Source organism: Pteronotus mesoamericanus, unplaced genomic scaffold (genome assembly GCF_021234165.1).
Source record: "Pteronotus mesoamericanus isolate MK-2021 breed Mesoamerican mustached bat unplaced genomic scaffold, CSHL_Meso_final contig_245, whole genome shotgun sequence".
NCBI lineage: Eukaryota > Metazoa > Chordata > Mammalia > Chiroptera > Mormoopidae > Pteronotus > Pteronotus mesoamericanus.
Window position 1 is genome coordinate 1024388 of NW_026555103.1, and position 10124 is coordinate 1034511.

The following is a 10124-nucleotide window of genomic DNA, read 5'->3' on the forward strand; positions in this document are numbered from 1 at the left end:
TCACTTATTAGGTTGACTAGTTTTTTTGGTGGAGTCTACAGGATTTTCTGTGTACACTATCATGTCATTGGCAAACAATGATAGTTATACTTCCTCCTTTCCTCTTTGGATGCCTTTTATTTCTTTTTCTTGTCTTATCACTATAGCTAGTATTTCCAATACCATGTCGAAATAAGTGGTAAAAGCATACATCCTTGTAGTGTTCCTGATCTCAATAGGAAAACTTTTAGTTCTTGCCCATTGAGAATAATGTTGGCTGTAGGTTTTTCATATATGACATTTATTAATTTGAGGAATGCCCCATTTATTCCCATTTTGCTGAGTATTTTGATCATAAATGGGTGCTGTACTTTATTGAATCCTTTTTTCCAGATGATCATGTGCTTTTTTTTTTTTTAATTTATGTGATGCATTACGTTTATTGACTTGCATATATTGAACCATTCCTGCATCCCTGGGATGAATCCCACTTGATTGTGGTGGATAATCTTTTTTATGTATTGCTGGATGCAGTTTGGCAATTATTGTTGAGGATTTTAGCATCTATATTCATCAGTGAAATTGGCCTGTAGTTTTCCTGCTTTGTAAGGTCTTTATAGGGTTTTGGGATCAGGGTGAAGCTGGCCTCATAAAAAGAGTTTGGGAGTCTTGCCTCCTCTTGGATTTTTTGGAATAATCTGAGAAGGACAGGGGTTAGCTCTTCTTTAGATGTTCTGTAAAATTCTCCTGTGAAACTGTCCAGCCCAGGGCTTTTGTGTGCCGGGAGTTTCTTGATTACTGCTTCCGTTTCTCCAGCTGTTATTGGTCTGTTTAAGCTTTCTATTTCTGCCTCTTTCAGTGTTGAAAGATTATACTTTTCTAGAAATTTGTCCATTTCATCCAGGTTTTCAAATTTCCTAGCATATAATTATTCATAGTAGTTTCTGACGATCCTTTGTATTTCTGTGGTATCAGTTGTTATTTCTCCTCTTTTGTTTCTGATATTATTCATTTGGATCCTGTCCCTTTTTTCTTGATGAGTCTGCGTAAAGGTTTTTCAGTTTTATTTATCTTTTCAAAGAACCAGCCTCTGGATTAGTTGATCCTTTGAATTGTTCTTTTCATCTCTATGTCATTTAGTTCACTCTGATCTTGATTATTTCCTTCCTTCTCCTTGTTCTGGGATTTATTTGTTGTTGTTTCTCCAGTTCTTAAAGTTGTAGTGTTAGGTCTTTTAGTTGAAATATTTCTATCTTTTTTAGGTAAGCCAGTATTGCTATAAACTTCCCTTTCAGGACTGCCTTTGCTTAGTCCCATAGATTTTGGACGGTTGTCTGTTCATTTTCATTTGTTTCCAGAAATATTTTGATTCTTCTCTTATCTCATTATTGACCCATTTATTGTTTAATAGTGTACTGTTCAGTCTCCATGAGTTTGCAAGTTTTTGAAGTTTCTCTTTGAGGTTGATTTCCAGTTTCTAGCTCTTGTGGTCCGAGATAAAGTTTGGTATTATTTCAATTTTTCTGAATTTACTGAGGCTTCCTTTGTGTCCTATCAAGTGGTCTATCCTTGAAAATTTCCAAGTGCATTTGAAAAGAATGTGTTTTGCTTTTTTGGGATATTAGGTTTTATATATGTCAATTAAGTCCATTTGATTCTTTCCATCACTCAGCTCCACAATATCCTTGTTGATGTTTTGTTTGGAAAATCTGTCTATTTTTGACAGTGGGGTGTTAAAAATCCCCAACTATCAGTGTGTTGCTGTCTATATCTTTTCTGAAGTCATCCAAGGTTTTCCTTACATACTTGAGTGCTCCTATGTTGAGTGCATATATGTGTACAATGTTTATGTCTTCTTGATGGATTCTTTCTTTAAGTATTATAAAGTGTCCTTCTGGGTCTCTTTTTATGCCCTTTGTTTTGAAATCTATTTTCTATGATATAAAAATTGCAACCCCTGCTTTCTTCTCTTGCCCATTTGCTTGGAATATTTTTTTCCATCCGTTCACTTTCAATCACTGTAGGTCTTTTCCTCTGACGTGGGTCTGTTGTAGGCAGCATATGTGTGGGTCATGTTTTCTTATCCATTCAACTATCCTGTGTTTTTGATTGGGGCATTTAGTCTATTTACATTGAGAGTTATTACTGATAGAAACCTATTCATTTTTTCTGTTTGTACCTGTGTTTCTCTTTCTCACTCTTTTCCTTCATCTTCTTAAACCACTCCCTTTAGCAAATCTTGTAGTTCTAGTTTGATGGATATGTATTCTTTTAGCTTTCTTTTGTCTGGGAAACTCCTTATTTCCCCTTCTATTTTAATTGAGAACCTTGCTGGGTAGAGCAGCCTTGGTTGTAGGCCGTTGCTTTTCATTACTTGGAATATTTCTTTCCATTCCCTTTTGGCTTGTAGTGTTTCTGGTGAGGAGTCAACTCCAAGGTGTATTGGGGCTCCTTTGTATGTTACTATCTGTTTCTCCCTTGCTGCCTTGAGGATTCTCTTGGTGTTTGGTATTTGCCATTTTAATGATGATGTGGCTTAGAGTGGGTCTTCCTGAGTCCCTCTTGAGTGGGGCCCTCTGTATCTCCTGGATCAATGAGACCTTTTCTCTCCTCAAATTGGGGAAATTTCCATCATTAATTTTTTGAGGGGGTTCTCTATCCCTTGCTCCTCTTCTCCTTCTGATATCCCTATTATGCAGATATTATTGCATTTCAGGTTTTCCTGCATTTCCTTCAATGCCTCTTCATTCTTTTTTATCTTTTCTCCATTTCTTGTTCTTTCTCAGAGTTTTTTTCTACCTTATCCTCCATCTCACTGATTCAATCCTCGGCTTGATCCAGCCTACTTTGGATTCCTTCTACTGTGTTCTTCAATTCAGAAATGGTATTCTTCATATCCTCTTGTGTCTTTTTGATAGTTTCTATGTCCTTTTCCAGGTTGATATAGTTTGTTGTAAGATCCTGATAGTTTCTCTGCAGTTTCTCATAGTTCTCTTTGAGCTGGCTGAGCTCATTGAGCTTCCTTAGAGCCATTGTTTTGAATTAAATATCTGATAGTTCCCTTGCCTCTATTTCATTTAGCTCTCTGTGTGGGGATTCCTCCTTTTGCCTCATTTGGGGGGAACTTCTTTCTCTTCCCATTTTTCTGAGAATCTATTGTTTTCTGTTTATTTACCTATTTTTTCTTCTGTTTCAATTGATCCATCTAGATTTCCTGACCTTGTGAATTAAACTTCTATGGTAATAGATGTGTCTTTTTATTTACTTATTTAATTATTTCCACTTTTCTTTCTGTTTCTGCCTCTGATGATGTCAGTTGTTGACTCTAACTGACTTTGGGTGGTTTGGTTGAGCCTTCCAGGGATCTACTGTCTGTATCTGACTCTTGCTTTGGGCAGTTCTGTGACCCCTTAGGCCAGGGATCCACTATTTCTGCAGATCGCTCTGCACTCTAATGTGGGTTCTTTGAGCATGCTCTCCGGCCCCAGCACGATCCCCTTCCTGCTCGTCGGGGCGAGTCCACACTCCGGCCTGGTTACTTGTGCTTGCCCCATGCCCAGGCCGGCCTATTCGCCTGACCTCACGTGCTAGCCTTCCACCCACACTGGTGTGCACCTTGGCACTCATCAGTTTATGGTCTTTTATTGTGTGCTTTCCCCGCTTTTGGCTCTTTGTTCGCATGGCCCGCCAGCGCTAGATTGAGACTATGGAAATGGGAAGAAGTCAGCTCTGGCACTCTCCGGTTAATCCTGTCTCCATTCCCTCCCCCAGGGTCTCTGGGAAGCTCTGTAACCCCTTTGGCTAGGGATCTATTATATCTGCGGATGTTAATAGCATGCCTTCTGGCTCCCACACCTACTTCTGTCTCTTTGGGGGTATGGCCTGCCTGCGCAAATGGGGACTACGGAATGTGGAGGGACTCTGCTCTGGGGATCTTGGATAATCCTCCCTTTCTTTCCCCAACCCCTCCGTCTCCAGTCTTGCCTCAAGGGTCTTTATGCAGCTGCGTGTCCCCTTTGGCCATGGATCCTCTATTTCTTCCAGCCAGTCTGCACTCAGCCCCTAGCCCACTCGCGCACAAGCTGTGAGTGGCGCAAGCAAAAGGAAGGTTAATTGATTCTCTTATGCCTGGGCAAAGTGGTCGCTGCAGAGTGGGAGGTGAGTTATGACTGGGACTCTGCTGGCCACCATCTCTGTTCTCTTCACAAAGTTTTCCTTGCCAATCTTTCCTCTGACACCAGCCCACTATCCTGCTGTCTCTACCCAGAGATCAAGAAAGGTGGCTGCCACTGCTAATTTTTGCATTGGCCCTTTATTTGTTTCTTTCCATCTCCAGCCACCTGTCTCTGGCAGAGAGCACCCCTAAGCTTTTTGGGGTTGTGTTTTGTCTGTGCGTTTTCCTGGTTTCAGCTGCTGTAGTCCAGGGGTCCCTGTTTATGGTTCAGACCCTGTTCTTCTCAGGGGGATCCAACTGGCCATTTCAATGTCCATCTGGTGCTGGTGCCCATTGGCACCCAGCCCACTCTATTGAGTCTCCACCACATTTCTTACCCATTAGGATGTGTAAAAGTTGAATCCACTGCCTGTCCGCAGCTCCAACGCTCCTCTCCCTCTATCGTTCCATTGTTTTCCAGGTGATTTATCCACTATTTGGTCGCAATTCCAGTTTGGTCTTAGGAGGGTGTCCATGTGACTCCTTTTTGCTCCTCCGCCATCTTTTTCCCAAGGTAATGGTTTTATATAAGATTGAGATTATTATCTGTAGCAGAGAAAGTCTATTCAAATCGATGCTTCATAACATACTAGTTGTTGGAATATTAGAATTATCAACATAAGATATTGAGCAGAGTTCTTGACGTAAAGTCTTATTAATAATACTCTTTAGTAAAGTATAATTTGCATACAATAAATGCATGCATTTTAAGTATAGAGTTTGATAAGTTTTAACAAATGCATACATTCATGTAAACACCTCCTCAATAAAGTTAACTTGTCCATAACCTCAGAAAGTCCTTTGCCATTGTCAGTCTGCTTTCATCTGCTACCTATTACTGTAGTTCAATGAACTTTGATTTAAAGGCAAACTTAATAGTTGGATACAATCAAAGAGGTAAATAACAGTGCTTCAAGAAGAATTGTTTAGTAAGTTCTGTTATTGGTAGTCAAAATAATTTATAATTGTCAATTCCATGAGTGATAAAGAAAAAGAGAAAGCTAATTTAAGAACTGATGGATTATTTCCTGAGTCTTAGATACAGTGAAGTGAGAGATGAGATTGAAGGGCAAACAAAAGGTGGAATAGATTCGAAATTTGCAATTACCTCTGCTGTAAAATTGCCAGAAAAACATATCTGTGATGTAATCATTAAATTAGAGAAAACTCCTTCTCATAACTTGATTTTCATTCCACTTCTTGAAATTTTAAATCATATCGAATTGAGGCCAAATCTTCAATTTCTTATATGGGCAAGCCCAAGGAAGAAAATTTCATAAAGGATATTCACAACTTCTTCTCTGAGTCAATAAATATTTTTTTCAACAAATATTTATAGGGTTTCATCTATGCATTAACGTATGCCCTACACCCTATAACAGATAGACAAGGCATCTCTTTATGGAGAATGCATCCCAAAGTAGATAATAGTAAATAAATACATAATCATATAGGGGAAAATCAGTGCCAGATAAAGACTGAAACAGATAGACATGATGGCAGAGATCATTTCAGATGGTGTCTCTGAGAATGTCACCTTTAAGCTGACTCTGAATCACATAGAATGAGATAGAATGCACAGATTGAGGGAAATCATGACAAGTAGAAGGGATTATTTATGAAATAGCCTTGAGGCTGGAACCAGTATGGAACATTCCAAACTTGAAAGGAAGTAAGTGTTGCCAGTGCGAAGAATCAGAGGTGAGAAGAATACGTGAGATGGAGCTCAGAAAAGAGTATATCCTGGGGAGAGGGGTAAGGGCTTATGGCATATTCTATGAGAAGCCCTGATTAATTTTGAGATAATCTCTATTTTCTGAGTGCTTCAGGGGGGGTCCAGGGGGGATGATATTGTGGAGGGTCAAGACGAAAAAGTTCAAACCCACTTAGTCACCCAAGTGATAGATAATGACATCTTGGAGCAGTGATACAAATGGAGTGGTCAGGTTCACATCTATCTGGGGTAAAGTAAATGGGATTTGCTGACATCAAGAATAACATTCACACTTTCATGTATAAACTGTGGCCTTAGAATTCGTAAAGTCAGAGAGATAGTTTGAAGATTCATCGACCTTTACATGGTATTTAAACCAATAGACAAGAAGAGGCCCACCAAGAGAACTGTTTAGAAGTAAAAGGAAAGGAGCATTCTGCAATTTGGAAGACAAAGAGGGGTGGAAGACAGCAAAGGACACGAGAGGAAATGGTTAATGGGATTGGAGAAAAATTAGGTAATGAATTATGGGAACCAAAAATAAAATATTTCAAAAAATACTTGTTTGGGAAAGTAAAATCCAGGAAAAATGTGTTTACTAGCGACTGCTGTCACTTTGATAAGGGAGTGTGATCCAAACACTATAACATCAAGCAGTCTTAACAGGAGAGTTCACTTTGGCAAATCTCCATGGTGTCATCTTGTTCTCAACCTCACAGATCCTGTGGTTCCGCACCCACCCAGTACTGTTTCGATTTTCTGCTTTGCACCACAGAACATATGGTTCTACTTCAACTTTTTTTTTCTATTTCTCTCCTTTTAATTCATCTTTGTATCCCTGGAGAAATGAGGAAATTTGGCATAATTATCACACTGATTCATAATCTCATGTTGTAGCATTCATGTTTTATCAAAGAAATCTGAAAACCCAGTGCATGTATTTGTTGGGAGAAACATTCTTGGGTCAGTCAATAGTCACTCCTATTTTATTTTACATGTTTGTTCTTTAAAAAATTTTGTTTTATGTAACCCAGGAACAAAGAAAAATAGGAAGTCACAGGAAAGTATGTTTTGGAAATAATTCTGGTTCAGATACATGTTATCATTCCAAAACGTTGGCATTGTTTTCCCATATATTTGCATTTGACTTTTCTAGAGTAAATCTCTTTACTCTGAGTGGATATTCTCAAAATCCACTTAGGCTAAAAGACTAGAGTTCCTTTTTGTTTGCTTGCTTGCTTGTTTGTTTTTTTTTGATATGCTCCAAACAGCAACTAACTAGATTGTCCAGTTTGCCAAAGCATCCCCAGGTTAGCACCAATGTTGTTTCTCCATACTTCTTTCTTATCTTTTGAGGAAAAGCATATTTTTCAATATGCATAGAGTTAACCATTTACTCTGTTGATGATCTTTCAACTGGTGACACAAGCCATGTGATGTCATCACTGAGGAATGCTAAGCCCCAGCAAAACACTCAGCTTTTCAATCTATGTGTAAGCAACTTAGAAACAATTTTACCAATATTGTTCAACCACTAAAGATTAAAAACAACAACAACAAAATTCCCAGAGGTGGCCTTTGCCCTTGTATATGGCTTTGCCTTGTTTAGGAACATAGGAGCTGCTAATTTCCTCTGGGAAGTCAGAGGCCATCGCATTACCCTAAGCCAGATAAAGAGAGGCACAGGAGACAAATGCATGCTCTCTCTTGCTCTCTCCCTAAAATGTGATGTACCAAAGGGCTGAGCTGAGCTACTCCTTTTACTTTGTGTCTGTAACAGATTACTACTTCCTGTCTCCTGTCATGGATGGAAGGTCAGAGTTGAAGGACAAGACTCTGTTGCCCTGCCATAAACATTTTCATAAAGATCATTAAAACCTCTGGATTACTAATGGCTTCTTCTCAGTTTTTACCTTCATTTGCCTCTCTGCAGCATGTGAGGTTCTTTTACATGACTCTGGCTGCTCCTCTCACTTTTTTTCCAGGTCATTAAAAATATTAGTTCTATTTTCTTCTAAAACCTCTTATATTCTACATATTGATTTTTAAGTCCCCTGAATATTTCTTGTAAAATGTGTGAAATAGGGCTCTATATTTGTTTTATTTCAAGTAATAGTGGTCCATGTACCTTATTTATTGAATAAGCCTTATTTTACCCATTAATTTCAAATATCAACTTAATGATATATTATATTGTTAGGCAAATATATACATTTATCTCTAGAACGCTGAGTGTATTTCATTGATCTACTTGATTATTTCTCTGCTGATGTCATGTTGGTTTAATTGCTGAGACTCTATAATGGTTTTAAATTTTTTAAATATTTTATAATTAACTTTGACATTTAAAAAATAAATGAAATCTGTCTGCATTTCAGAGACAAGAGGGAAGGGCGGGGTGGGAGGAAAGGAAGGGAAGGGGAAAGTCGAGGAACATATAGCAAGGACTCATGGACAAAACCAAAGGGGAAGAGTTGAGGGAAGGAGGGAGGAAGAGAGGGAAGGGGCAAGAGAAAGTGGTGGGGGGTAGGCAGAGACAAATGTATTTGAAAAAATAAATAAGTTAATCAAAAATTAAAAAGAAAGAAAGAAAGAAAGAAAGAAAGAAAGAAAGAAAGAAAGAAAGAAAGAAAGAAAGAAAGAAAGAAAGAAAGAAAGAGATGGCACTCTTACCTTTGGTGACAACATGGATGGAACTGGAGAATATTAAGTGAAATAAGCCAGTTGATGAAAGACAAATACCATATGATCTCACCTATAAGTGGACTCTATTCAACAAAATAAACTAATGAACAAAATGGACCACAGGCACAGAAACATGGAGCAGACTGAAAGTGACCAGAGGGGATGGGGAAAGAGGACAATGGTGGAAAGAAGGGGAAGGGACTAGACAAAGAACATGTATGAATGACCCATGGACATGGACAACAGAGTGGGGATTGACTGTGGGAGCAGGAGGTGTGGGGATGGGATGGGTGGAGGGGGATAAAGTGGTAAAAATCAAGACAACTGTGATAGAATAAACATGATGGATACATAAAAAAATAAGTAAAAAATATGTTTACGAAAATAAATAAATATTTGTGTAATTAAAAAAAAAGTATGCGTTTCATCATCAGAAAAGCTACTCATTTTTCTCTACTTGATCTATCATCCAGGACAAAAGTACCAGAGAGCTGGGCCAAGAAGCAGAACTAAGGGAGTCCCCTCAGAAAACTTCTTTTCTTCCTCAAATGGCAACTGTAAGGAGGGTTACTTTGGGATACTCAAGGAAGCGAATCTGCCAAAATATGGCTAACATGGTGGGGAGGTCACTCTGGATAATGCTGAGCCTGATGCTCAGAGATGTGCATAGCTTTCTCCATTCCAGGAAGATGAAGTCCTTTGCAGAGCTGTCCCAAGTATACATGTTCTATTGATGGATTCTTCACCTGTGACCAATATTGCTTTCTGTGTTCAGCCAGAATTCAGAGCTTCTATTTGGGTACATTTGTGCCTAATTCTAATCCATGCTTATGCTTAAACTACACTCCAAAGTTTCCAGTTTTCTTTTTTTCCATAAAACAGCCTTGGAACATAGATATTTATTGAAAGATGGAACTAACAGTTTTATGCCCCTTACACTTTACAAAGAACATTTTTTAAATTAATTTATTTATTTTTACAAATATATTTGTCTCTGCCTTTCCCCAACCACTTCACCCTGTCCCTTCTCCCCTCCCCCTCCCTCAATCCTTCCCCACTTTGGTTTTGTTCATGAGTCCTTACTATATGTTCCTTGACTTGCCCCTTCCCTTCCTTTTCCCCCTCTCTCCCCTCCCTCCTACCCTCTTGTTTCTGTTGGTTTCTTTTCCTTTCAGTGTTGCTGGTCTTATTTTCCTTGCATCTTTGTTTTGTTGGTTAGGGTCCGCTTATAGGTGAGATCATATGGTATTTGTCTTTTGCCCCCTGGCTTATTTCACTTAGCATAATGCTCTCTAGTTCTATCCATGCTGTCCCGAAGTGTAGTAGTTCTTTTTTTCTTTCTGCTGTGTAGTATTCCATTGTGTAAATTGGCTCAAAAATTATGGTACAAAGAACTTTTTATACAACTCTTCAAATTTTTAATTTATTTTTACTATTTTTATTTTTAATTTTTATCAAATTTTAATCTTCTCTACACTTCTGTGAAATCTTTTATACTCTGCCAATTTTAAAGATCAGGGAAGTGGTTCTCAA